Below are 26,925 nucleotides of genomic sequence, written 5' to 3' on the forward strand. Positions count from 1 at the left end.
TCTGCAGAGTCACATTTGTTCCTCTCCACAAATAGCTACCACATGTGAGCACCACTAACATACCTCCTTTCTCCTTCTGACCTCTAAACTGCACATCAGCAGCGTGTGGCTCTGAATTCAGCACTGCAGGACAGCATTTAGGGATGGAAGAACCTGCTGAGGGGCTCCTTGCAGCTCCTTGCTTCAGAATGCCTCAGAGCTCCTCTGACTTCCCACAGATGTCACTGTCTCTTCTGCCCTTTAATTTATCCTTTTGGAGGTTACTTACATACGTACTGATTGCAACACCTGAAGATGATGAAATGGAAGTAAATTAAAGCTCTAACAAGAAACACATGCAAACGCAGAGAAAAACCTCTGAAAGAAGGTTTGAAAGAAGCAGAAAATTCTGCTTTCAGAAGAGAGGAAAAACCTTGTACACTTCTTCCACACCTGAAGTTTAGCTACTTTTTCCCCTATAGTCCATTGAACCTCCTCTCTGACACAGAAATTGCCTGTGCTGTAGCCTTGGTCCCAATCATATTTGTAACGAGTGTCCAAAGTTCACCATTTGTAGTTTCTCTGAATATGCTGTGATTAAATATAATTCATCCTGAACATGCATACAATTGCTCATTTGTGCAATTTTTAAAACCTACCTGAAAACAGGACCCCAAAAAGGCAGAAAATGACACTTCTATCATGGCCAGCAGCCATATGCTGTTTTCGAAACATCAAACCACAGGTAGGAAAGCAAATCTGTTACACACTCCATGGCAGTGAAGTCAAAATGCTGTTTTACGGTGATTCAGCTGCAGATAAGGAAATAATACATTTATCCAGTTGTATAAACAGTGCAAAATTTGTTCTCAGAAAAAATGCAAAGCAGTAAAAGCATTTGCAATATTAATTTGAGGAAAGTTTTATAATCCAGTATGTACGCTGAAGGCTTTTACAGCCCCTTAAGTTTTCAGTGTAGAAAACGCACTGGAAACCCTTATGAGGCAACAGAAACAGAAATGCAGCTGCTTACATAATTCCCCTGTTCAAAATGCTTTACTACAGTAAACAGTTTTATAATTGCCCACAATTTAATGCCTCTGTTTGGGTCACTTGAACATGGTTAAGCTCTGCCCCAGCTGGAGCAAGGCAGCTTTGCTCTGCTACAGGGGTAACTGCTCAGTAAACGCTTCCTGTCTGGTTGCCAGGACGTTGTACCATGGCACAACACAGTAAAAATCAGTTTATTTCTTCTGAATTATAATATAATTTAATATATAGTCACATACAAAAATAACTACCTACCACCCTCTCAAAAATCAACCATCAGGAGACATTTTTGTATGTGACTATATATTAAATTTAGGATAACAATGTTACCATCAGGTAGGATCAATACCATTCAGTTGGCATCTACTACCATTAGGACCTGTTTATCTCAGCAGCCCAATTACCTTTGAAATTAGCATCCTTCTCTCCCCACCTTTATGAAACCTGGCTGACATGAGTTAGAAGACCGTAGTCAGGGATGTTACAGGCCAGCTGGACAGTAAAAGAGTAAAGATGTGGAGAGTCTTCAATACGAATGAGTCTTTCCAAGCATGGAGGGGAAAAAAAAAATATGCAATTAATCTTTCTAACATCTAAACAGCAGCAGGAAGCAAAAAAGGAAGGCGGGAGGGGGGAACAAATCAACTTAATTTCTCATATACATAAAATCCAATGTAAGAGAACATTAACTAGTCATAACTTTTATTTTTCTCATAAACATACATAGACTGCCACAAGTGATTTCAGAATGCCAACTTGTTAAGAGTTGTGACACTTCTCTCTTAACACTGTTCAAGGTTAACAGAGTTCTTGAGAATGTAAAGAGCTTAAATAACAGCCCTGGTAAAGCAGGAGGAAAGAAAAGTGAAATTATTCCTAGCAAAACAATCTAAATGTTTATATTTGTCATCATTTAACAAAAAAATTCTGCCTTGCATTTGGTTTTAAGGCCAGACTAAAATAAATAAATGCAGTTTTCACAAGTATAGCATGTCGGTACATAGGTCATCACTAACAACAAAACTTCTCATTGGGAACAAGTCTGAATCTCCGTCAGACCTCCTTTGATCCCGGTTCCTAACTGCAAAGAAATGTCAAGGATGAGCAATAACTTGTACGTCTGAGCTGAGCCTCATATACAGCAGGTGTAACCTGTGAAGATTATATTCAGGTATAAACCACAACCGTTTACTTTATGTATTTGCTATTTTGAAAAGAGATGGTCCTTTGACAACTGCCTCTGAGAATTTTAACCTCTTGCAAATACATGAGCATCACTGACTCCAAGGTTCTAGGCTAGGTTTCCCATACCTGAAGAAAGTAAAAACTAGAGAAATCAAGCTTCTCTTAAAGCTTGACATGAGTGTGAATTTTAGGATGTTCCCTTATTTTTGGTTCATTTTTGCAAGGATAAAACTTCACAATAAAATTTCATTCACGGCTGAGGATGTGTGGGGGCCGTGCAAGGTCAGGAAGGTTTTAAAAAAGCCTTTTTTTGTTTGTTTATTTTTATAAGATGAAGTGATATTGTGAAGGGTAGAATGCCTATTTTTGTTTAACATTTGTTAGCTGTACTCTTGTAGTATTTGTGGGTTTTAATATATGAAGTCCGACACAAAAAATGCCAAGACTGTGCCTGTAACCGTTTTTGTTTAAAAAATTAAGAAAATCGACTATGATGAACTTCAAAATAATTCCCTTCAGAGCTGACATACAGCTGCATACAATGCTGCCAACATTCAAAGCAATTCCATTTTCTGAAAGGCTGTTGAAATCTCCGTCATTTTTGCTTTCATATCTCCTACCAACAAAAAGTGGGTTTCTTTGAGCAGCACCGACTTGATCTGTGGGATCTCTTCACCATAAACCTCAGTTAATAATTGAAAAGATTTCATCACGGATTTCTTCAATTTAATGAGAAACGTGATGTCAACTTGCTCTTCACCCTTGTACAATTTTTCTGAGGGTATAAGCATCTATATAACATTTATTTATATATAACATATATTTAAAACATATTTATATATATTTATTTATATATAACATATATTTATATAACATTTTCTGAGGGTATAAGCACATCTATATTTGAACACATGTCCATGCGTACAGAGTGAAGTGATGGATTTGGGCTTTGTCTCACTATGGCAAGTTAGAACGTATTCTATACCCATCTCTTTGTTTCTCCCCTCCTACTCTTAGTTTCTGAGCTATAGGGTTAGTTTGGGGTTTTTTTTATGTTGGACCATGTATGTAAAACACCTGCAATTATAAAACAGGTGCATGAGTATTGTAATTTCATAAATCACAGGTATTAGGAGACTTCCATTTGAAGAAAGCGTGAAGAACAAAAAGGTCTGCTTTGCTTTAAACAACCATCATAGCACTCTCTCCACACACAACTGAATAAAAGTCTAGTTGCTTTCCAATGTACACTGACTGGAATGAATTGCTTCAATTGCCTCCATACCTAAATCTCTCACATGTTGTCAATAGACGCTTTCTTCTTGGGAAAGTTATAACAAAAGGAACTACAATTTCTCCTCTTTGACTACTGCGTTCCTGTTGGGGAAGATGGACCTAATCTGGCTCTTGAGTTTCTAAGGCCTGGGATCCTGGTGGTCTTAAGTAGCAGATCTGCATCCTGTGGGAAACAATGACACTCTCAGGCATTTACCTCCTGTGGTTGCTTGTGAATACAAACAGTAAGTGGTTCTTTTTAAGAGAAAAAAATACCAGTGTATCTGCCCAACTTCTGTCTATGTAAAGAGCAGAACATCGATAAAGTAGGCAGCTTGTAAATGCCTATTTATTCTGCTATTCAATTTAAATTACATCCTAATATGGATTATATATCTTACACTTATGTTTACTCTGGCTGATATCAGGAGGCTGTTAAGTCCTGCTATAGAATATGTAAAGCATTAAAGAAATCTGCTACACTTTATGTACATTATGACCACTCAAAACATAAGAACCCCTAGTGCTATAAATATCCAAACTGCAAAATTAACCTTCAGCTTACAAATAAATAGCCTTTACCAGCTTGGAAGTAAACTGTTTTGACTAAAAGGCAATATTAACTATGTCCCTTAGTTTGGGATGACTGATTTGGGGCCATTAATGTTGGAACAGAGTTGATGGCTGTTTTGAGATATGGCTTCTCTTAAAACAAAATAAATTTTAAAGAGTCTTTTTTACTCTCACTCCTTTATTCAGACCAGAAGGAGATGACAGACAGTTTGGAAGAGAGCACTTTTACATGAAATTCTCTGAGGAAAAAATATTATTAATTAAACCTCTGCAGAAGATGAAAGCTTCACTTATTGAGAACAATCCAAAGTTACATCCTTTGTTCCCTGCACAGCTTATAAATATTATTTTAACAGGACAGATTAGAGGATTCTGCCCTTACAGCTAAGACTAAGACTGTGGGGGGAGAAAATCATTTGACGTGGGGAACTGAATGTTTTTAAAGACATGTGCTTAATTAATTTTCAATCTATAAACTGAATTAAGTCTCTAGTTTAAAAGGAGTGCTTTGGAATTATAAAAAACATAGTATTCACACATGAAAGAGAGGCTGGTCAGCCCTAATTTATATGCAAAACTTAATTCATTCGTAATTATGGAACCATGGGCGGTTCTTAGATAGTACATTTTCCCCCACCCCCATTTCAATTACGCCCTTGTAGCATTTGCTTCTTGTGAGGAATTAATGCAAATTCCTTTCTGTTTGCCCTCAACAGCAATTAAAAGGGGAGCTGCCACTCAGACACTGCCAGTAGTGAGCAGGATTTAAAACACAGTAATAAGAAAAAAAATCAATTACATCCCAACTGTCCTGCAGTTAAAGCTACAGAGAGGCCTGTAATTTAACCAATTAATTAATACCGTTGTTTTGTAGGGGTGAACTTAATTTTAAATGTTGTCCTATTTTATTTCTATTTGATATTTAAATTCCTTGGAATGACTATCTTAAACATTTAATTTGTAACTGCAATTTTGCTGAAACCAGCTTAGCCTTAAAAAAATGTTGTATATGACTACGACTGACATTGGCAGCGGAAAGTCATGGAAGGTGTGATCTAAAAGTGAATGAAGATGCCAATCTATTGTATCTGTCTGAAACAAGTTCCAGTGAAACTCCACGGAGCCACTTTGGTGACCATCTGTCCAACTTTGTCAGCTTCCTGCAACCATCAACCACAACAGTAGGTTCAGATAAGGAAGACTGCGATAATTGTGCCACTTCTATGAGGACTGATGTAGCAGATGAAGAAACATAATACATTTTCCTTCTTATAGCAAATACACCGAATCTGAAGAACATCTACTCTCTGCTTTATAGTCACAGTCCTTTAAATCTGAATGATTGTTTTAGAAATTATCCCTGAACAGTAAAATATTAGTTTTTCTTCTCTCTTCCATTTTAATATAATTAAGAGACAATGTCAACGGAACAGAATCTTGCCAGGAGATAATGATCTCACGCTGACAGACAAATAGTAAGGTGAAAAAAGCATTTAGTGAAAGTGTATTTTTTTTCATCCAGGCATATAAATTACTACTATACCAACTGATCATTGAAGTATACAGCAGACCACATCAGACTGGGGAAGCGACAACCCAGTACCACAAACATTTGTTGATTCATGTTCTCATTGTCTTTGAGACTATTTGTAGCAGCCAGGGCAAATACTTCCCTCCACCTCAGTGGAGCATTGTTTCTTTGTATGATATCTGTTCAGTTCAAATGACAGAAACTAAACATCACTGATTTGATGATTAACAAGTTTCCGCGTTCTTGCATATGGAAGGAGAAGGACTCCTGGATGCTCCGGCCCTGCCTCACCAGAGACAGACCAAGTGATCTATCTTATGAATGTGCACCCTGACAGCCTTTCACAAGACATGTAGAATTACCAAGGGGGTGGCCCTGCCCTTTTTGAACCATTTTTTCTTACTCGTTTTCATGCAGTTTCAGCTGTGCAGCTTCTGAAGATCCCAAGATTTTTCTCTCAATATGTCAAAAGGATGCCTTTTACCTACTGGATATAAAAAAACCCCTTTCACTGCAGCTGCTGTTATCACAAGCTGACTTTTATTTCTAAGCTATTTATTTCAATTGTTTTTCTCACCAAGTCAGCCTTGGAATATTTTCTTATTTTTTTTTTTTAATTATCAGAAATTATCTAGAAGGCTTGGTGCTTATCTATAAACACGACACTAGATGCACTTGCACCAAGTCCCTTTAGGAAATCTGCCAAATACCAAGAAAAGATCCCCTAGCCTGATGCTCACCCTCATTCCTCTTACAAGGTCAGTTCTCCTACAGCATCAGATCCACAGTGCTGAATATATTCAGTGTCAGTATGATATTTTTTTAATACCCTCTGGAAGAAAGGGTCTAAGACCTACCAGTATCATGGAAAACCAGATCTTTACATTGAATATTCAGCTTCTGTCATAAAATACCTTGCAGATTAAAGAAAGTCTCCAGCCTTCTGTGCATAGCTTGTATGAGCAATATCGTCTCCTCGTCTTCTTGTATGAGCAATATCATCTCCTCGTCTTCTCGAGTCTGTGGACAAAGCAGTAGCTGGATAGGTGAATTCTTAGTGGCATGGATGCGTTTGCATTTCTTAGACACCATATGCAAGTATTTGTGAGAAAAGTAATTTTCACTTTTGAGAATTGGCATGTATTTGTTACTACACAGTCATTCATCTTTCAATATCGGTGGACATAGTGGACCTTAGATATTGTCCATATCTAGATAGGAACAAGATGGCTTAAATCAGTGATGACTAAGGTCAAATTAAAAAAGAAAGTAAAGAAATAGACGAAATAGACTTGTATAAAAAACAAATTGAAACCAGATAGAAAAAAATGCGTAGAGCCTAAAGCATTAGTTATATTTCTAAAAGTGGAACCAAACAGCACTAGCACTGTGGTATAACAAACACAAAGGCAAAAGAAAAGATTTAGTATTCGATAGTAGTCGACAAAATGGGAGCATACAATACTATGTGCAAGGGCACAAGCCGGTATTGGTCTTGTATGAATTACAGGGAAAGTGAATATTAAGTAGGCTTTAATAGCATCGCCCTGCTTAGTGATACACTACAGCTGGCTCAGGTGCTTGGAGTTTAGGAAAAGTGTTTAAAATATTAGAGGAAATACAAAGAGGCAATAGAGGAATTAGAGGGTAAGATGTATGAGGAGAGACTGAGGGAGCTAAACTTACGTAGTCTCAAAGACAGAAGACTCAGGAGGCCTCAATCACAGTCTATAAATACCTTCAAGGTAATAATATAAATGAAGGAAGGGAATTCTCCAGTCTCAGAAGATAGCAGGACAAGGAGCAATGGCCTGGAGCTAAGGAAGCAGGAGCGTGGGGTATGTTCCAGGGAATAGTTCCTCGCTCTGGCCTCCGCTGCACCGGATGAATCCACTGCAGGGAGGAGGAATTGCTCTCCTTCCACCGACGCTGGAGCACATTGCCCACACGCATGCACACGCTGCACTTGATGCATCCAAGACAGTGCTAATCAGCCAAAGGCACCCCCAGAACCTGTGCAGCGCTGGGTCGTAGACCGGCATGGACAAAGGAACCGTACGTGCTGAGGGCTGTCACAGTCTGCGTGCTGACTTGCAGGTCTTCCTGCAAGCACAGTATTGTCAGCATGGAATGATTTTAGAGTGAAGGCAGTCATTAATCTGGCACCACTTTCATGAGCAGAGAAATAGAATTGCATTTCTCCGTGGCTGCACTTCACTACACTGGGATTTTTCTCTTTTTTAGAGCACTGTTACAAAGGCTGGTTTTCACATTCTGCAAAGGGTGAATGAAGCTCAAACCGCATATTACTTAGCACACGTGGTGATTTGACTTCCATTTATCCACTTGGTTCAGTGGAGAACAAAAATTCAGAGCATTGTACTAGTTAAACAGAATGAGTCCTCATGTGGCTTATCTACTCCTTGGATACACCTAAGTGCAGAAACAGTAAAAAACATCACTTCTCAATTTTGCAAGGAAAATCTTTTTTTGTTCTGAGAAAAGATGATCCGAACATTTTCATCTTTTGTGTTAGGTTATGACCAAATCCCTGTTTAATGTTCTTCGGCTATTTTCTTACCCCCCAATCCACCTGAAACAGTGATGGTGGCTATTTGCAAGCCCCGCACCAAAAAAGAAAGCAAATTCCATAGATGCAGAGAGGCACCTGCATCCAGAAGAGGCCAAAGCACTGAAAATGAAGAAGGTCTGTATAGACTGAAGAGATAACTTGATTTTCTGAAGTGGCTTGACTGACTGACGTGGCTGAAGGCAGAACAAGAAGGCAAAAGCAAAACACAGCAAAAATAATTATAGCAGGATCCACAAGTACCGTGCAAAGGGTTGGGATGAGAAGAGTAGATGAAGAAGCCTCTTACTCCAGTGACCCACAAAGAGTTCACTGCAAGTTTCGTACATTAAGGGATTTCTTCCCAGCAAATCAGCCCCTCTCCTCTGGACAGAAAATTAGCCACATACTCCACTTTCTAGGAAGACCCTTTCAACTTCACTGGAGTCCTAACATAACACTTCAAAAGCCCCAACATTTCATGACACCTCATCTATCCAATCTGTTTATGTTGCCCTTGCTCCTATCACAGGGCAGAATTTCAAGCGAAGGGATTTGATGTGTATGCTATAGGTACTAGTACCATTAATTTTATTTTATTTAACAAGAGTTTCCCTGTTTTATTAAAAAAACCACATTCCTCCTGCATCTGGATCCCCATCTACCGAGCTAACATAGTAGCTCAGTGCCAGACAGGAAACTAGGTTGCAGCTAGCCACACTGTGTTATACAGAACCAGATCACCTGTCTGTGACCTGGTAAGCCACGTGCCTTCTTAAAATGACAGTGGAAAGAGGTCACGAGTGTTCCAGCTTTGTGTCAAGCTGGCTTTTCAAGCTTTACTACATTTTCTCATTTGACTTTTCCTGAATTTCTGCTTTATGCCTGGATTCTTGCTGAGAACCTGCATCTTGAACACCTTAGCCCAAAAGCTACCATGCTTAGTGAATATTTATGTTAACAAACACCAAAGCTCTTATTAACAACATGGAACTTGATTATGGTTGGACACTTCATATATGGTGCTCGAGACCTCTGGAAAAAACAGATCGTTCAGTACAGCACTGATATATGTGTAAAAACTCCATAGATAAACTGTCCTGAGATGGTAACCTGTGAAAGACTCATTGCCTTGTTAAGCATCATCACTTCCTACATCAAAAAGGGAGTCAGAGTAGAGTTCTTGTACAGACGTCTATTAGTTTTAAAAAGTAGGGTTTGTGTTATTGTGTCCCCCAAGTAAATACTGTTATTATAAAAAGATTTGAGCTGCTGTTAAGATGGATATGTTTGAGGGTTCTAAAAACTGTTTTCTACATTTATAATTGAACATACATAGTAGTATCAGCTCCAGTGAGGGCTTCCCAGCTCCTATTTGCATGCTGCAATTTACAGCTTAAATGTACTAAAGCATATATTTGTGCAAGCTACCATACCACATATTGACTGAGCGGCTAGGCAGCTTTGTAAATACACGCTGAAAAAATTATCTGCCTTATTTGTGTGTTGTCAAGAGACTGGAATCACTTCTGGGTAAATAAGATGCATTTTTAAAATTATCTAATTATGTACAATATTTAACTTGAAAGACCTGTAGCCATTTGGGCCTCTTAGGAAGAAGAGCATACATGTTTTATAACTCTAAAATAATCATTTCTAATAAAATATTAGGAAATATTACAGCCTTAAAATAATTACATAGTCCAAATTGGAAAGACTACATCAAGCAAGGCATACATGGCAGCTATAAGAGTTTGGTCGGTAACGCTAATTTTCACTGTGAATTGCTTCTGTGGTACCAATCGTTTTCCTGTAAGTTATTTTTAAACATGTTTTAAAATAATGATAGTAAGTAAAAGTAAAATAACTTTTCTTTATACATTTTAAAGCAGAGGAAGAACAGCTGTATTTCTGGTATCTATCAGAACATGCTACCAGTGACCACTATTAATATTTATACTAAGCAAATCCCAGAGCTTTTCACTACAAATAGAACAATACATAACTCAGTAGAAGCTCTTAAGAAAAAGCAGTCCTATTTTTTTCAATACTGATTACTGAATCTGTCTGTCCTAAGGAGCTGCTCTGGAAAAAAAGATAGCAAAAAACCAAATAAGTATTTTAAGGTGAAAGACATTGACCCATTACTAGAGGTCATTTTTATTATTATGATGATGCAATCCTGCTTGCTAACAGCAGGGATCCAGCAACCATCGAGTGATGCAGACTGATGCAGAATTATGTCACTGTCCTTTGACATCCATTGCTACCCATCCTTCTCCTTGGAGTTGTATCCTTTGTGTATGCAGATTGGATTTTTATTTAAGACACATTTCTAAATTGACATCTATAGTCAGAGGCTATTGACGTCTCCCCTCTACAGTGTGGGGGACATCTCTCAAAACAGGAATAAAAAAAAAAAAAAGAGAACAAAATTGGGGGAAGGAAGAGACAGAGAAAAAAGAATATGGTCCACTAAGTACTGAGGGAATCTCAGGCTCTGGAGACATGTTCAACTCTCTGCTCTGCCAAATTCCCTGCATAATGTGAAGAAATCCATTAGTCCCTTATCTGTGAAATGGGGATACTCAACTACACTCAGGGGGATTATAAGACTAAATAAATAGTCACAAATTTCAAGTGATTTAGACTGTATAGAAGTAAAAGACAAAACAGTACCAAATAAGAGAGAAGCATATTAAGATTTCTGTTCTACACACACAACAAAATTACCGCGGTGATTTTGCCCCTTTCGACAGAAACAACTCCTTTACACCATCAGTTTCAACTACCAATTCCAGTGGCCCAGAAAGCAACTCTTACAGTGAGTCCCAAATGGCCAGCACCTCCAGGATGGGTAGCCAGAAAAACCAGTTTTAACACGGTTAACAGCAGCTTACTCAACCAAGAAGCTATAGCAATGTTTCCTTCCTTGCAAATGTTAGAGATAGGAGAGAAACTGTTGCCTCCTTAGCTTCCTAGGCATGAACCTGTTCCTGCCTCTCCAGCCGATGACAGCTGGAAGATTATCTCTGAAAGTGCTTGCAATGAAGACAAATTTAACCAAAGGCCATAGCTCAAATCAGACTTGAAGAACTACTGAGCTGCAGGTTAGACAATTGGTTCTGAAAAAGGAGAACGTCTTCACAGTTTATGGTGAAAAAATAGGTAAAATGGGCATCATTAACAACTCACCAGCTCCCAGCAGCAAACATACAATGTCACACGAGCTACTGTAATTAGCTCTGGAGTTAGCCCGGGAACCAACCTACACAGCACCATGGGCTGCTACTGGCAAATGATCTTTTAATGGCAACAGCTATATGGGGTTTATTCCATTCAGCTACTGCATTGCAAAATGATGATAAATGATAATGAGAAATAATTACAACAGGAGTATTAGTAAATATTCCTACTGCTTGGTATTATAAATCCAGAGGATTCTTTAAGATTGATCTCAAAACGCATGATGTACCCCAAACAATTAATTTTATGGATGATAACTTGAATTTTGGGAGCAAATTCAGCACTGTTGGAGCAGGAATCTATGAATTCTTTAGCATGATTTAACAATATTTAAGTCATCAGTGAAGGAACTTTAAACATATGATACTGTAGTATCTTTACAGTTAAAAATATTTGAGCATTGATGCAGAGGGTGTCAATTTTTCTTTCAAACAATGAGTAATTTGTCTTCTTATTCTGTCGCTCCACTTACAACTACAGAAGCACACCCATGTTTTCAGCGAGAGCTTTTAAAATCTTCTTTGACTCATTGAATAATTTAGGTTAGAATAGATCTCTAGAGAACATCTGGTGGGAGAGAAAGAAGTAAGCGTATGTCCTTCTTTAAAGATTAACCCAAAAGCCCCAAACCAAACACTAGCTCACGCCCTCCCAGCTCATGAACCTCAGGAAGGCATGGTGATGACCTGGCGTAGTCAGATGCTTCCTGCTCCAGCAGAGCCGTGGAGGCACAGCTCTGGATTTGTGTGGTTGCCCAACCTTCACTCACACCCTGTGCTCTCGGGGCACAGGTGGAATGCAGTGAGAATACTCTCTAGATGGCTGAAAATTGTTTCCCTTAATAGTGTTGTCACTAGGGACTGAAATGTAAAGAGCCTCTGGACAGGATTTTTACCTGCCATGAAAGGTTGTCGATTAGAAATAAATCACGGATTTTATTTATTTATTTTTAAGAAGATGTCAAATGCTCCACTGACAAAATGTTTCCTTCTTTCTTTGCTGTTTTATTGTTTGTTTGGGTTTTTTTCAGTTAGCTATCAAACCATTCAGGCTGGCAGGGATTTGTTAGTGATTTGACTACTCATTAAAATAATACAAAAATACAATCCAGCATTTTCAGGCACCAATAATTCAAACCAGGCATCTTAATAGGTTACCTTTTTCTCCAAATACTGCTGAGCATGCTGTAGGCAGCTATCAACTTGAAATTGTTTTTATTAAAGAAAGACGTGCATACCCAAAGCACACAACTCAAGACATGTCTCTGATGAGGCAATAGGAAACCATTTAGTGACAACTATGTTTGAAAAAAATGGCCAAAAGTTACAAAGCATTTGCAAGACATTTCAGTACGTTTTCTTGTACGCAGGTATCTGGACCTATCTCGGAGCAATATGGATATTGATGGAGTTGTGTAAGGAGTCAAGAGCTCAGACAGACATTAATCTTCACACGAGAGAATCCAAACTCAACATCAACATTGCTCTCTCCTAAAAGCCCACTATAGAGGTTAAATTATATTGCGCTATAGAGGTTAAATTCTCTCAACTAGCACTTACTGTCATTAGATCAGCTTTTAATTATCTGAAGTTATGACGACAGCATATTAAATGAATTCCCATCTCTTTTGAGCCTTGAAAGCAACTGATGTTTTGAAAACTTTGTTCTTTTAAGAGATCTCACTTGTTAGTCCATTACTACAGAGCTCTGTAATCATTTCTTTAATCAGGATGAGAAGCTGATAAAAAACATATTTGGAAACAATATTCTTGCAAATTAAACTTAATTTTTAACAGTTTTCTAACTACAATAATTATTGAAAAAGGGCAGTGTTCATTTAGACAGAGATATGAAATAACTTGCCAAAATTAGAAATACTTATTGTAAGGCTGTTTTCCATTTACTCCCTGTATACAGATTACAGACCAGCTGCTTGATGCTAGAGCAACACATCTGCTTTTATGCTCATTTCTGTCCCTGAACAGATTGGTCAGAGATACAGCTGTATTAGCACTATCTAACCACAAGTGGAACCCTTAGAGGCAACTAAACTATGCAGTCACCTGTGCTGTGCCATGTCATGTATTTGCTGAGACAATATCTCTTGGGTTTGCTCTGACTGGCTGATATGCAACTGCTCCCATACTCATGTTCAGAATTTTCTTTTCTGTTCACTCTTTCCATAAATTCGAGTTGCAGATACTACTACGCAACTATCAAATGGGCCACCTGGTTCCACCAGCCTCCCAAAGGTTGGATGCTGGTTCCCCGTGTATGATTTGCTGAATTTGTTATCTTTTTATCATTACTGAAATTCAATTAAAAAATCCCTTTCAGGAAACCACTCTCACATAGCACAAGATCAGTGTCCAAATTAATGCCTAGACCTTGAAGCTCCAAAGTATGAAGTCCTCTTGGGTCCTCAGAAGTCAGCACCTGAAAAAGCAGTGCCCAGTCCTCCAAAGAGTCACACCGAAATAATTCTTGAACTGTCACAACTCAAGTTCTGAGCTTGCCACTATCTTTATGGCACATCCCAGCCCTCTGGCTGGTAACCAGCGTGGGCTCAGTCTGCCCATTCAGGGTGGGCAATATTTTCAACACATAGTAGACCATAGAGGTGCAGCCTCATAGACCTAAATGGGTGCTAGTTGCTCTTGAGAGCTGTTAACCCAAATTCAGAATATGCTTTTGTTTTAAAGAAGCAAGATTAATGAGGAATAGGAACAGGCACAGAGTTTTAACTCTATTTGATATTTCACAATATTTAGCAGTGTTTTATTTCTAGAACTGTTGACATTCAGGGCAAATAAAATTAAATAAGTACCACAAACCACAAACTTGTGCTGTTTCTAACTTGCAAAAGAGGTAAAATTCCTATTGGTTTATAAATACAACATGTTAATTGTTTCCAAAATAAAGACACTATGCTTTCGCACCAGGAGATACAGATAAGAGTGTCCCTTCTACTTTCCAGGGTATTTTATTCATTAGATAACTCACCAGGATGTCCATTTCTTTTAGTTGAAGTCTCGGCTCTTTCAAGACATAAAACCTACTCCCCCTGTTTTTTTGTGGGTGAAGAAGAGGGATCCTAGGCATGAGAATGAGACCTGATGTTTTTCTCTCCCCAACCTGTCTCATCAAGTATCAGTCAGGTGTAAATTTATTAAGATCATGCAGTTACAACAGCCTGAAAAACATTAAATCAGAATCAAACTATAAGTCACAGAGATAAGGAAGATCCATTTCCAGCATTACAAAAAAATTAACACATTCCTCATTCTAATACCTTGGAAAAATAATTAGATTATTCAAGAACACTCTGAACATATGTATCTCTATTTCCTAATAGAAAAATGCCATTAAAAGGCAAGGTATTTGTTAATTTCTTAAATTTTTGAAGCAGAACTACTAACTACATCATAAGTATGTTCCTTACCTTCTCTAGTCCTAATGCAGTGATAGAGCCCTCTGCCTCCAGCTGGAGCCCCCGTGAGATATTACAAGAAATACATGGTATAAAAACCAACAACAGCTTCTTCAGAGTAAAAGAAAAAGGAAGAAAAAAAAAACACACCAAAAACCCCCACCAGCCCTAAGGACATGATTATTAATTCAGATCTGCCCTGCTGCTAACATGATGTTTGTATCCGCAATGGATTACCCCCATATATGTGCCTGGGAAGATCATGGAACACATCCTCCTAGAAGCTGTGCTAAAGCACATGGAGGACAAGAAGGTGATTAATGGCAGTCGGCATGGCTTCACCAGGAGCAAGCCCTGTCTGACCAACTTGGTGGCTTTGTATGGTGGCGTAACTGCAGCAGTGGACACAGGTAAACCGATGCATGTGATCTATGTGGACTTCTGTAAAGCCTTTGACATGGTCCCCTACAACATCCTTCTCTCTAAATTGGAGAGATATGGATTTGACGGGTGGATGGTAAGGTGGATAAGAAACTGGTTGGATGGTCGTATTCAAAGAGTAGTGGTCAATGGCTCAAAGTCCAGATGGAGATCCGTGAATCGGGGCAATCCCTGTTTTCAGTACATGATGGAGGATGATGTGATGGAGAGCAGCCCCGCATGTTGTTGAAATTTTAAAATTTAACAAAACTAGCATTCTCCCACATAGTATGGGTTTGACGAAAATCATCTTGCAGGCAACAGGGAACAATTCAGAAAAGCTGGCAGAAAAAAACCTGAATACCTAGGTTAGAAATCAGGTCCACTTAAATTCAGATCTGACCAGCAACTTCTCTCCCTAGTGGCACACTGCATCACATAAATCAAACAATACAAACTCTTCAGTATAAAGATGCCACACAACCAATTCAAGTTTCTTACTCATACGGACCCAAATTATACTTTATATCAATTAACATTAAGATCATCTTATAAAGCTTTTTTTTTTGCCCTGGATACACTGAAAGTCAGATTCACTCTGTGTATCCATCCAAGTACAGTAACAAAAGATGGAAGACCTAACAAATACATCTTCAGGAATAACAGACTCTTAAGAGCAATCAAGATTAGCGATTATGTTTTGTTGTTATGTGCTCCAAATATCATTGTGCCCCAGCTCCTAAGGCCATCTGCTCTGGCAAATGAACAATCTCAGCCATCCCTCTGCATTCACTGCTGCATACAATTTCAAAGTTTTATAAACTCATTCTGGTCATAGACAGAATTTTCTAAGCCCACTTAGTTCTGCGTGAAGTTCTTGCTTTATTCAATCTTCTATGCCCTCTATAAACAGTCAGTGAGGTTGTGGCCCGTAAATGTTTCTATAATATTTACCATTGTTCTCAAAAAACCTATTTTATCAAAGGATAATTTACCCTTCCTGAAAGATGGAACAGTGTTTTGAATTTAAATATTTTTATAAGATTTCCCAAATCATACCTTCCCTTCCCCTCAATCTAGTTCTTTTTCTGTTAACATCATCTATCATTTAATTAGCTATTGTTTCTCTTAGACTTGATTGCACCCACCCTGCTACTGCTCACCCATAACATTACTGATGCTACTTGACTTACACAGCAGTTACCACTGCAATGTGACATTATTTCCCTCTGTCCTTTCTCCTCTTCACTTTCCAATTTTCTCCTGACCGTGGGTTACGACCACCTGATGTTTCACAGCTCTTATTTTACCTAGTGATACAAAAAGAGGCTTTACAGGGCACCATATGACAAATTCTGCGGTGTTTCCTTGGTAGGAGGGTAAGCAGAGCTCAAAATCTGTGACCCAAGTTGTCTGGGAACACTTTTGAACCTGGTTAGTCTTTGTGTCACAACCAGCTGATGCAGACATAAAATGCTTCCAAACGTAAGTCTCGTGTATAGATTGTGTGAAGAGAAAAGCAAATAAAAACAAAATGAACAATGCATTTAAAAAAAAGAGAGAGTAAAGAATAATAACGGTGTATTTTTAACACTGCCTTTGCAAAAAAAAAAAAAAGGAACACCTCTAATTTCAACATCTACCAGTATTAAAACAACCCAAAACTTAATATGTCACTGATGCATTTACTTAAGCCTAAACCAGAAATGGACAACTTTGGCCCCTAGAGAGACACAGCTGTTATTTTTGGTTTGGAGAACTAAAATCCTAATGGAAAGCAGCCCTGACTAGACACAGTAGAACAGTTGCCACCAACCACAATAATAATAATTCATAAGCAGTTCCATTATATAAATGTCACTTACAAACTTCCACTTTCATTGCAATTCAAGACGCAGGGTTTTTAAGACATCAGAGTTGAAACAGGTCGAAAGAGCATGGTAAATACTGGCACAGAAATTAGTCTCTGTGAGAAATGCTGAGAACTGCAGTGTGAAATGGTTTCACTCAGCCTAGACAGAAACAAAATCACAGCCTCCCTAACCCTCCAGCAAAGTGGGAAAAGGGTTAAGTTTACACAATTTGTGCTGCGCACAAAGACAGTGCTGAAGGGAAAAGAATGATCTCATAAAATCCCCATACACAGAGCTTCACAAAATAGCTTCTCTATGGAGATTCACAGCCAATTCACGGCACCAGATAGCATAAAATGGTCTAAATATTAGTTGAAGTTGGGATGCAAAATGCATGGTTAACTTAGCCATAACTCAATTTCTGGGTCTTCTAAAATGTCCTCAAACAGAAAATCCTTTCCAAGCTGTTCAGAAGAATGGCACCTACTGAAAGAGGTCCTCAAAATGCTGTTACAATGAACAGGTATAGCTGAAAGCCATGCAGTTTATTAACAAAAACTAGAACAAAAAGAAAGTGATTTAGCTAGAACTAACAGAACTGTTATGGAAGACACGTGAAAGCAGTTGGCACATTACCGATTAACGCTATATGTTGTGCAAACTTCCAAAACTATGCATCCCAAACTCAAAGTACACAACAGTTTCCTCCTCACTAAAGGAATTCAGCCACATCTCATACAGAACTCAAAGTATACAATCATAGTTTCATCCTCGCTAAAGGAATTCAGCCACAACCCTTCCTCTGTAATTCTCCCTAAAATGTATGAGGTAAATGCAAAAAAAAAAAAAAAAAAACAAAACCTGAAACATTCATCCCCAGATATAATGATGCCATACTTGGAATAAGCAAAACTGTAAGCGCAATGTTAACTAATCTCTGGCGAAATAGAGAGAACAGAGAGCATGTAGCAGTCGTCATTCAGAGGGGGGAAAGCGTGAAGCTGGGGTTCATGCTGGTATGCACAGGTCCTCAAAAGCATTTGAAATTCATCCCCATGTTGAACACATCAACAGTGTGGCCACACTCTGACTCATGTCACAGCAGAACAAACTACTCACCAAATACCTGAACGTTTGTAAATATAATAAAATTATAAATTGCATTTATAAAAAGATATAATAAATCAGTATTCCATTAAGTAGAACTAGAGGCAATGCTGTCCATGCAAAGCTGTATAGAGGTATAGAACTTTAAATAACTAAAATAAGAGTATAAAAATATGCATATTTTGATAAATTAATGAGAATCAAACCCTTTCCTGTGGAATAATACAGAACTGACATTGATTATTTTGGATGCTCAATCCCGACACAGCTCTCTGTGCTGCCAGAGAGGCTCCAAGCAAGGCTGGGACACAGGAACTCCCAAACCTCACAGCTTTCTCCTCTGCCCAACCCAAACCTTACTCACCCCCCTGGTTTAAGCTGCGAACGGGTTGACCTCACTGAGCTGGCGAGATCCTTACCAAAACCCGCCTAAAGGAGAGTACCTGGCAGGCAGAAGGGATGCAGTTTTCAGTCCATAAGCAACAAAAGGCCATCAGGACCTGACCTAGACTGGTGCAGGCAAACAGCTGTGGTCACAGTGGCCCTGTGGTGTCACTCTGGCGGCCTCACCTCTCCCCTTTCTCCAGGCCAGCTCAGGAGTCACTGCATCAGCTTAGCCCATTGCAGCCATGAACCATGAACTGGGAACCGGGCATCATCCACTTTTTGCTGTGGTGCAAAGGTGAAAAACAAAATGTTTACTGCACTGAAGGCAAAATCTACCCCCAGAGTCACACCAAAACAGACACTGGTGTGACAGCCCTTAATTCTTTAATAATCTCTACTAACCTTGAAGGCAAATCAACCTAGACAAAATCCAGAGGAGAACCATGATGGAGATGCCCAACTTGAATGTCACATGCACACAGTCTGCCAGTGCTTCCCTTCCAATCACTCTTCTCATCCTCATTACCTGGTGCACCACTACTATGTTGTACAACAAAACCACAGGAGCTTATGATAATTAAGTTTTCCCAAGAAGTGAATGAGTCCACAAATAAAAGACAATTCAATATTGTTTTCCTAAGCTGAAGAAGTTGTTTATATTTTAATTTGAATCAGAAATGTGAAACTTTGTACACACAAGCATTTGTATTAAAATTCAGTCCTCACAAAAGACAAAAATCTATCTACAAGCCTTCCAAAAATACTTTCCTTTAACATACAGCTATCAGGCTACACTGTAAAGCTGAATATTTTGAAGTGTAGAGATTATATGGCACTTAGATGCATACATATAATTTATATTAGTTAAATCTTCGATCCTTTGAAAAGAGATGTACTTTTTTCTGAATCTTTGCCCTGCAGTTATAACTTTCGTTGTTTCTTTAGATCACCACCAGATGGGGCTCACTTATAGCGGAAATCATTGGACATTAAACAGTCCTATATTATATACACAATTTATGTTGTACACTCACATACATATCTATTGCATGCACATTCATTTCCACTGCATATTTGCACACTTTTCATCTCATGAAAAAAAAAAATCTATATTTTTAATTTACCGAAACAACTGGTTATGGGATTTTAAATTATTTTTTTTAATAAATACATTAATCTCAGAGCTATTATTACACTGAATGCACAGTTTAGATGAAGTTGATAGCGGCAAGAAGAAGGGATGCACTGCTCGAGAATTCGTGCCAGCTGTATGACTAGTTTCCAGGTTCATGGGATCTGTGATGGGAACTGTCTCATTACATGCCTTAGAACTACAGAATGTTTTAAAACGTGCTGCATCCAGTTTCAATGTAATCAATAGCAGCAAAATAAAATGCAACTCTTTTGAGCATTATTTCAAATCTGTTAAGAAACTTCCAATATTGTTTTAGTGTACCAACATCCCTCCCTCTCTTTTAATTTTTTTTTAAGGTCAAAAAAGGAGGAGTGAAACCTCTTGCTGTACAGCCTGGAAATTCAGTCAGGGAAATGCCCTATTTTTATCACCTACTTTCTCTCTTTCTGAAGGCTTTCCTTGCTACATTATTTTCTCCTGTCTTCCCAGTAATACACGAGCAGTAATTCCCATAGAAAATAACTGAGCTTCCATTTTAGCTATTCAAATTTCTCAGGACAGGTTTTGGGAGTCCAAGTAAGAAGTACTGGGTACTCCCTGGTTGATGTCAATCGGAAACGTACTGTGCTTGGGTTAAGCAGCAGCAGGGCCCCCCAAATGCCTGTTTGATAGAGATGCCATAAGAGCAGACCAATAAAGGAGATAAGAACTGCCAAATACAAGAAAATAAATTGAAGCCCATCAGATGCTTAGCCACAGTGGTGAGAACATAAAACTAAAATTAAAACAAATGTAAACCCCTTTCATTATTGACAGTTTAGAGCCATAGACAATACATATAAAAAAATCTGTGACTTCATCTTTGAAGACTCCAGGAGGCTTATCAGACCTGGCTTCTGCACAGGATAATCTTGATTCTGATTAAAAACTGTATCTCCAACACAAGAGCACCTCTGACTACACGGTTTGGCAGCACCTTCCCGATTCACAAGGTGCTTCACCATTGCAGCACACTATTGATATTTTTCAATAAACACAATCACAAAAGCATCTTTTCAGACACTGAAATTTCAGACAGCAATTGATTAGTGCTCAAGACTCATCTCTGTATGCAGAAAAGAGTCATTCATACCTCACCAGTATATGGTGACAAAAGCAAGTCCTAACGTGACAAATGTTGTGATGTCAGTTCTTTTCATTAAATGAGTGCCTGAACTCAAACCCCCTCAGTCCCAAGACAGCATGCAACAGAAACACACAGATTTTGCAGATCACTTCACTTCTTAAGGAGACTGAAAAGTTGATTCCAAATAATTAGGCAATTTAAAAAAAAAAAAACAAACAAGCCTGCTTCTGCAATATTTTCTTTCACTGAATGCTTGGTTTTCTCCTGGCATTCTGAATTTTATTTCACATAACATACTTCTAAAATAATAATCTCTGAAACTGTAATTGCAGGAAAATATAAACACTATGGAAAGCGATTTAAGGCTTCATAACGATGCTTAGTATTGCTAGAATTGCCCCATCTATCTATAGAGATATTTACTTCCTGCTTGACCCTGGAGAGCTTTTTCTGATGGCTGAGCTAGAAAGGACATCAGCCACTTCTCCTGGGCAGCCCCTCCATCGCAGTGCCCCTGTGCAGCCTGGGGGTCGGGAAGACACAGGCGTGGGAGCAGAGTGGCCACAAGTCACCAGGGAGAGGAGGCAGACAGCTGAGCAGGCATAGTCTGCCACAAACATCACCCAGTCCCACTCCTGGGCTGTGGATACAGCTGGGTAGGGGCAGTCAAAAGCAAAAACAAGGAGCAACCAGATGGAAAAGAGGGGATCTAAGGTCTGCTAATCTGAAAGATAAGATAAGGATGGAAGAAAAGGAGTTACCTCTCACTCAGCCAGCTCTCCCAGCAGGCTGAGTGGACTGAGCTACTGTCACACCAGTAAACAAGAGGAATGCAGTGCTGGGGGCTTGCATGAACAACAGACATGATCATGTACAGTGTTGGACGATGTCCAGAAGTTTCAGACCACTTGGATTGCACTTGCTTTTTAGATGTTTATAGGTACCAACCCCAGCTTTCTCAATCTTTCAGGCTCTTCTGTTATGTGGCAAATATCTAGATTTATAGGGTAACTTTCATGCTAACACTGACTCACAAATATTGTTTCTCCCAAGGGTTCGAAGATGAGGAAAAGAATGACTTTAAATGAGAAACAAGGCCAAAAGTTTCTGTAGAATTCCTTGAAAGGCTGATTCTCCTCACACATTTCAACTCCTCAGCAAAGGAGAGGGTTGAAGAAGTTTAACAGTGACTGTCCCCTTCACTAGCAAAACGATTTTATTTAATATGTTGTTATTAGAATGGATTTGGAGGATGAAAAGTGAAGTTACTCTGCAGACAGTGCAGCAGCAGATGGAAATAGTCAAAACCAACCACTATTTAATTGTTCATATACTCAGAACCAAACCTAACAGGAAAACAGCTACAACTGAGCAATTCTAGGAGATGGATGGATTCGCTTCACTTAACACCTTCAGTTCACACAGCAGTGGAAGCACACTTGCATTAGAGGGAAATACCACAACTTTAAGTCTTCATTCTTTTCTTCTCTTATGCTCCAGTCTGGCAAAATACAGACCAACAGATACATCTTTGAAGAGTAGTTTTTGTTGTGCTACTAGGGCATGCCTACGCGGTCATCAAATCCAATTGCTCCCATTTTGGCACATTAAATAAACTTCAGCAGACCAACCTGGAACATTCATTTGTTCTTACAGCGCATCAGCTGCCATAAAGAAATGTATTAAAACATAAAGGTCTTCTCCAAAGAGCTTAGATTTGAATACTTGACAAAACCATGGCAAGCAGTAGGAAAGGAGAGGGATGCATGCTGAGAAAAGGGAGAATCACAGTAATAGGATCACAAGACAACCTCACTTGCTTAGGAAAGGTGCAGTTTGCAGGTCTATGAGCCTTCCAAGAACTAATTACTGCTCTTGTGGGTGAAAGAAGTATGAGTGAACACTTAGGAATTTTAAATGGAGCTGAATAAATGTGGAGAAAGAAATAGTGTTTGATGCAACGTGTGAATAGGAAAAAGTCTCAAGGCTCATATCATTTAAAGAGGAGGCAAATAAGAATTGACAGGTCACAGAGATAGGCCAGGACAGAACTGTAAGTGGCTTAGGAGAAGCAAGGCTAAGCCACAGTGTTTCTCTCAGGGCAGAATCTGAAAGGGTCAGAAAAAAGGGTAAAAAGAGAATTTCGAGACAGCATAATAAAATATTAAAAAGGCAAGTACTGAAATGCCACATTTGTACTGAACACACTTGACTGTCAACTCAAATGTCATAAAGTTTAACATTTTAGTTTGAACAGATGCTTAATTGTAGGCACTTAATGAACCATCATAAACCAGAAAGCTTCCTGATATGGTTGTAAGCAACGTGAAACACTGCAAAATGGCAGGGACAGATAGAAGAATATCAACTTGATTACAGTGAACAGAGTATGGCAGACACAAATAACCAGATAACTGATTTTTAAAAAGCCTTTAAAAGACTTAAACAAACAATTATTTTGTCTGAAAATGATGAAGGTAGCACTGTCCTTCACCAAGGCAAGAAATGGGCACTGTGTTACCAGAGTAACACAGGGATAGTTATGGCACAGAGTTGTGCAGAAAAGCAGTAACCCTAGAAAGAATTCCATAACCATGAAAAAATTTTCTATAGTTATGTCCCCTTCACAATGAGAGGAGTACTAAAGTTAGGGCTAATGACACTTTTTAAGGGAATATTAGAAGATTCTCAGAAAAGTACCCTTTATCACAGATTACCTCTAGTTCTTTTCATTTTCAGAAAGAAATGGAGGGGTATAACTCCATTATTCTAAAGTGTCCTTAATGGCCTCTGAAAATTTCATGTTCAAATGTAACAAGAAAAAGTATCTGCTTTGGTTCTATAACCATTTTACATTCAGACTTCTTTCATTTTTTGGAACAGTTTGTTAAACTGGAGTCATGTCTAAGGGAAAGTTTTTAATGACTCAGAGCCTCACATCGTTATGGCCCACAGCACCAAGAAAAACTAACATACAAACAGACATATCCCTAATCCACAATCGCCCCTTCAACTGGAAGCCATCAAAAACCTAAAACACAGGAAAGGAAAATGCTTTAAATGTGTGCAAAGAAAACCAAGAAATCCTATAGCTGCTGCAAACAATAAAGAAATTGAAACCACAAGATCACATGCTATTAGCGTATGAAAGTAACGGGCACTTGAATATCTCTTGGGTCTTCAGCCACTGTGTATTGCAACACTATTAATGTTTGTAAAGAATGTGTTAATTAGGTTTCAAAGGCAATGGATGGATGTAGGCATCTCTGGCTCTTCTATTTCCAAGGTTGTTTGCATATGTGAAATCAAAACCTCTTCTAGAAGAAGTTCTTCTCATGATGTAGCCAGTAAAGGCACATGATGACACTGATAACTTCCTGCCCCGCAGCTCCCTCAAGCGCAGTTGGTCTACCCCAGCACAGCTTGATCTCTCCACCCTCCTCCAAAGTCACAAGCCTACACAAAGTTCTGCTCAGGCACTTGGCTAAGGAGATGTCCAGCAGCGAGCCAGGAGAAGGAAGAGGGCAGACAAAGGGAAAAGCACTACCAAAAGTAGCACTCCCTAAAGGCTGCACTGGCCCTTGGAAACAACCAGGGTATGGGTGGGCTTTGCTCCGCTCTCCTTTTGCCTTCCTCTGCTAAAGGACAGGCTGTGCTAGTTCTGAGGAAGGGGGATGCACAAGGAGAGGAGATGAGGTGGTACCGAGCGAGCTGAAGCCCGTGTGAGCCAACTCACCAGGTTTCCAGGATCAGCAGCTATCCGTTTTGGCATTGTCCCGATGCTGTTGAGGTATAAATGTTTTGCATATTGCTGCATAAGGACACAATGCAACAACTGAGAGCTCAGTCAGCAAAATCTTGATTTTTCCAGAGTTTTTTACAGAAAGTATTAGTTTTGTATCGTGAACACATCCACAGTATGAATAACAACACTAATTATCTGAAGAGAAGGTAATCAAAAACTTACACACTACAGTCTCACTGACGTTTAATCTTTATGTGCAACACACATACTAAACAATCTACACCTCCTGCACCAAAGAGCCAGAAATCCAGAACTCTAAAGACTGCTGAAGTAGGATCATTTCTCATGCTTGAGGTTCAGCATTTGTGCTTTTTCTGAAATCTTTTATTCTATTTTTTTTTAAAGGATCCAGCTATGTAAACACAGTTTGTCGAAGTGCTATTGATCTGTATGCAGCCCCCTGCCTCCCCCCTTTAAATGAGCCGCAAGAGGAACTGGGGTGCCTGTTAAATCTAAACCACTTAAATATATTTAAAGGTAACTTGTGACACGCACTTTAAGGAACAGTTGCTCTGCATGTTTCCCAGCTCGCAGCTCCTTGATGCTCGCTGCCATGCTGTAGGTGGCATCCAATCAGAGCGGCTGCCACTGAGGGTCAGGGAGGTGGCTGCCGGGATTTATTTTATATTCCGGCTACAGTGCAGGGAATGTAAGGCAGCAAGTGTGTACGGCACGAATAATGAGTTGTACAAATTCACAGAAATTCACTTTTATTTGCAGTCACACACTGCTCCTTTTTCTATAGACAAGACTTTGAAAGTTCATTTTTATGTGTCATTTACTTCCCCAGGGTGCAAAGCCTGCTAAAATTACCACCATTTCTTTTCCTCTGATAAAAGATTATTTATGCAAAGGCAGAATAATTATTTTTTACATACTAGAAGGCTTCTGCCCTCCACCCTCCCAAACTAAGGTAATTTCAAATGATACCTTCACGAAATACAACGAAGGTCAACATTGTCAGCTAAAGCTCAGTGTTGAACACAAGTCTTCTGAACTCAGGATACTGGAAGGCTTGTTAACGGAATAAAATTATTTTGCAGTTGTACAGCACATTTGATTTGAAAGCATGAAGGGAGCATGACTGGGACAATTAGGTTTCTGTAACCAGTTACCCCATTCAACCCTGAATAAAATGAAGTAAGATCAGTGTGGTGTAGAAATATAGTAGCAATTAAACTAGGCAGAAATATATGTAGGGGAAATCCTGACAACTGGCATCAAGAGGTTAACTCTTCTTTTCTTTTTAATCAGTAACTAGTTCTGTCATCTTTTGGTTCAGTGCAAAATCTCCCCAGAGAAGCGCCTCCATTCTTTGAATGTCCATAAGGCAATTAGGTTTTACATTTTTAAAACTGAAGGGTTTTACAGGATGAACCAATTTATATGTTTCCATAATAAGAAAAGACTCAGGGCTACTGAAGTAGCTATTTCAAAATGGCTTAGGTGGTGCATTATTGAATCCTACAAAGCCAAGGGGCTTCCAGGTCCCAAAGTCTTTAACAGTCGTTTTGAGGGAACTACCTGGGCAGAATACAGAACAGCTTCATTTTTGGAAACCTGCAAAGCAGCCATTTGCTACTCAGAGTTCCTTTGGCATGAGCCGTACAGAGCACTGTAAAGAGAGGTTCTGGCCTGAACATCGACACCCAGAGGTAGAAGGTGCTGTCACAGCACTGGGTGGTTATGTTTCTTTCCTCCTGACCCTCTTTATTGTCTTCATAAATGCTGGTCAAGTCCCAGTCACAAAAACAATTGGGTGGATATAGCTGTGAGCAAAAATGGGTGATAGCTTTCAAACTGGAACAGTGCAACAGCTCTATCTACCAATTAAAGCCATTCAGTGAACAAATCTGATGATTAACTGGATATGTAATTAAGCCTTTATTATTAGTCTAATTGGATGGTTAGGGGAATTATTAAAGCTGTTAAGATTCTGTGTAGCAAGCTGGCTGTGCGGTACAGGCAATATGAAATTCAGCTCGTTACAAGCAAGGCCAAATGAACATATTTGAGTGGAAATTTGAGACAGCTGCATCCAAGTCTTTCAAAACAAACCCAAACAAGCCTGAAAGCCATGAGTTCAGCTCAGCAGAGAGCGATAATGCTCCCTTGAACGTGTACAGCAACAAGCCAAGCACAGACCCGTTCCCAGGAGGCTGAAGAGAGGGGAGAGCTTTTTCTGTGATGCTGGCTAAAAACATTCTCCTCCTTTGCAGCCCCCAAACCCAACTCCCATCATTCCTGACACCAG

Source organism: Cuculus canorus, chromosome 13 (genome assembly GCF_017976375.1).
Source record: "Cuculus canorus isolate bCucCan1 chromosome 13, bCucCan1.pri, whole genome shotgun sequence".
Lineage (NCBI taxonomy): Eukaryota > Metazoa > Chordata > Aves > Cuculiformes > Cuculidae > Cuculus > Cuculus canorus.